We start from the raw sequence: 4,016 nt of genomic DNA, 5'->3' as shown, positions 1-4,016 counted from the left end.
TACAAGTGAGATCTGTTAGACAAAGTAGTGAAACTGGACACATGTAGGAATTAGAGGCGAAAAAATTCCTATCAGACTTTTTTTCCCTGCCCGAGAAGAAAAAATACTCTGATGTTAAAAAACACCTCGCACAAACAAGCACATAGTGACGTAGACATTCTGCAGACGGGGGAGATGAGATCGGTCAGCAATGGTCATAGATGCTCTCGAGGGCACTGTACGAGTTCTGATAAGGATGGAATAATCAGTCAATGTCCTCCGATGAGATCCATAAACATTCTTGAGGTATGTCGAGGAATGGCCAAGAATAACGTCTATGGGAATCCAAGAGTCCTGAAATGATGACACAAATTTATTCAGCTGCTTTCATCTGGTTATCAGTTGGAAATTCCTCAGGGAGGGGGAGGCGAGTGTCAGATCACATGTTCTCCAGGCAAATTCAGATTAGATGGTCTTCAAGGCCAGCCAAGGGAGCCAGATTCAGATAAACACAGTTGTTTTGGGGACAGGCAGAACTTAATGACATCTACCTTGAGTCTGTGTTGGTCCACTCGGTTCCAAAATGTCCAAATTACATGGCCACATCGATGGAACGTGCCTGAGTAAAATCCCCAAGATCTGATCCATTCTGCCCAAAGCATTTGAGTCTGGGTACTCGAGGCACGAACCAAGCCATCATAAAGGCAAGCGGAGTGATCGAGTCCAAATTTGCTGCTGAGGACTTCCTTGGTTGTAGCTAAAACTAGCAACCAGCCGAAACAAAAAAGCAGGAACCAGTTATCGTAAATCCAATTAAATACAGTATGCGTCCTTAAAATCCACAAGTGGCAGCAGAGATAGACACATCATCAAGTCTTCAAGTCGATGAGATATCCAGTTGCATGCAAACAGGGCAAATCGGCTCGCCTAAAGCCTGTCTTCTCTTTGAAGAAATGTTGTAAATTGAGTTGAGGGACCAACTGATCAAAACAAGTCCATACTTATGGTTCGGAAGAAATGCAAGAGAGACTCAGAAGCAGTTTCATAGACAGACAGAGCAGCAAAGCAAAGCGGAGAGGGAGGGGAGAAGCGTCCGATCTCAGCAAGAGCAAGTGGTGAAGTGAGGTTAGTTAGGAAATTCTCTGTTGTTACAAAGTGTTTTCAAGTTTAACAAACCTATTAAATATAAAAATTAAAACTATTAAACCATTTGAATGTTCAGCAGAGGGCCACAGTCATTATCATTGAGTTTATTTTTTGGTTTTGCTTTTAGTCCGTTGTGTTGGGTCTCAATCGGTCTGACTACATGCTGGACCAGAATGAGAATAAGACGCCTTCTCTAAAGCAAATAGAGATAAACACAATCGCTGCAAGTTTTGGAGGCCTCTCATCACTGACACCAGGTGTACATAGGTGCGTAGGTCATTTGTACACACAGTTTATGTAAGTGAAAGAGAAGACTAAATATATAATCAGAATAAGTAAATTCACTTGTCTTCTTGCTTGACAGACTTGTACTGAGGATGGCCGGCAGGCTGGAGGAGAGTCGACTCATCCCGGACAACAACCCTGCAGCTGGTCTGGCCAGGGCCATTGCAAAAGCCTGGGAGCTCTATGGATCAGAAAGGTGAGACCGAGAAACACGGGTTGAACACATGCAGCGTGTGCAGATTTTACACTAAGATTTTACTGAGTAAAGAGTTGGTGCTGAAATAGCAGCAGGTTTTCTGTGCTGCAGGAAGTTCCTGTAGAAGCAGGAACAGGACCGATTCTGGTTGAGCATTGACATGGGTTTAACCAAGGACACCCCCAACCCCCCCAAGCTTTTTTTATTACAGCTGAGAGAATGACATCTTCATGATGTGTTGTTGTAGAGACCCTAAGAACCATACCATTGATATTTTTTTCTTTGGTGGTAAATTTAAATATTAGCGTCGTGGAAAAGTGATTCCCCAAACAACTAGGTGCAAACGTCATCATATTTATTACAAAGCTTTGGAGAACAGCCAGTAATCACAGAAAATCAATGCATTTTCTAGTTCTAGAATTGCGCCGCTCAAGGTGGCTGCATGTTGGAGCAGCTCTGTTACTTTCATTCTGAGATTTTGCTTTTGGAAACTTTAATTCCTCTTTTTCTGGATGTAAATCACTTTTTTTTTTGGACGATTGTGTCCTCTGGTGTCGGATGCTGTGCAGCTGAAAGGATTTTTACAGAAACTTTTTTAAATTTGGACATTTGTTATGATGCGTAACCATGGCAACAAGGCAGTTTTCTACAACCAACAGCAGCTGATTAACATCTCCAAAGCTCAAATAATATCTCAACTACAGCCTCAAATGAGTTGAAAAGGATGTTCCGTGGATGCATTCTCATCTACTTGCCAGTTGTGCTCGAGTGCCTGACCATTGAGATCCTGGAACTAGCAGGAAACACAGCTCATGACAGCGGAAGGACAGGATCGTCCCTCGGCACCTACATTTAGCTGTCCGCAGCAAGGAGCTCGGCAGACTACTGGGGGGAGTGGCCATCACTCTGGGAGGAGTTCTGCCCGGCATTCGGGCGGTCCTACAGCCCGGGGGAACCGAGAGGCCAGTCGAGTCTGGGTGGACGAATCAGACGGCATCTGCAGCCAGTTTCTTAGTATCTACTGTGGGATGGACCTTTACAAGAGATCCTTCCTGTCTACAGCCATCAGCATCTATAAGATCTCTTAATGAAATGAGAATAACGAGTTACAACAACAAATAAGTTCCCTTTGGGATTAATAAAGTATTTTTGAATTGAATTTGAATTTAAATTAATTTGAATTAAATTGGATTTGCAACTACACACTCATCAATACAATACAACTTCATTTATAAATCGCTTTAAAAAAAGAAATGGTTTGACCTTGGCCAGTTGTCTCAAGTTATAAAAGCTGGACTTGATCACTGATTTAATTTGTGCATCAAGTTTAAAATCATTGTCCAACCTCACTCCCAAGTTAGTTGCTGTTTCGGTCACGTTTTGTGCTTAAGGACCCAGATCAGCATGGACTTTGGGACCATCACTGGGCTTAAACAACAAGACCTCGGTTGTTTCCTCATTAAAATGTTTATTGTGCGACATCAATGCTCTGACTTCTGCAAATCATTCCAGGAGTTGGTTCACTGAATATTGTTTATCTTGTTTTAATGGAACATACATTTGGCTGTCATCAGCATAAAAATAAAAACGTAACATCATGCTTCCAGAGAATATATCCCAGAGGGAGTACATACAAAGAAAACAAAAGGGGGCCAAGTATAGATCCCTGAGGTACTCCAGATGTGAGAGATGCTACGGAGGACTCAACAGTTCTAACACAGACACAAAAGCTTCATGCATCAATGCCTTCACCTATCTGAGGTTCTGACCTTTTCTGACTTCTTGAACTGAAAAGGTTACCATAGTTTTGTAGAAAACACCCAGCCGCCAGCCCCTCCCACTCCGTCAAGCTGTTATCAAAACCCAAGTACAGACCGAAGTGATGACCGGTCACATTAAGACTGATTATTACATAAGGTAAGGATCACAAAACACTTTATCATTCATAATAACAGTAAAGAAGCAGTGCATAAATATATTAATCAAGTAAAACTGTGGAGCATGGCGAGTGCAAAAAATACACATTCCCTTGCCGACTTTATTGTGGAGTCTTTTTTGTTGTCTCAGTAGTAACATTTAAATTCTGTATATTTTTTATTATACTAATGGCAGAGTTTTAACATTTTCTATTGGTTATCTATTTCTAAAACACTTATTAAAAAATAAAATACCTCCTGGTAAATCCATAAATACGTTTATACGAACACGATTAGTTTGTACTTTGGTCTGCACCAGAACCTGCATCCTGCCCAGATTTAAAGGCAAAAGGAGCGTTGTGTTGCTCCTGAAGGGGCGGTGAAGTTGAAGCACTGTTTTGACGATTTTCCTTCTAAAGTTCTGGATCTGAACGATGCTGATGCTCTGAGTTTAAATCTTTTAGTGATTATATTTGCCGGGGGCCCATTTTGCC

The sequence above is a fragment of the Nematolebias whitei genome, chromosome 11 (assembly GCF_014905685.2).
Source record: "Nematolebias whitei isolate Nwh7 chromosome 11, NemWhi1, whole genome shotgun sequence".
Classification (NCBI taxonomy): domain Eukaryota; kingdom Metazoa; phylum Chordata; class Actinopteri; order Cyprinodontiformes; family Rivulidae; genus Nematolebias; species Nematolebias whitei.
Note: the sequence above shows the minus strand (reverse complement) of the source record.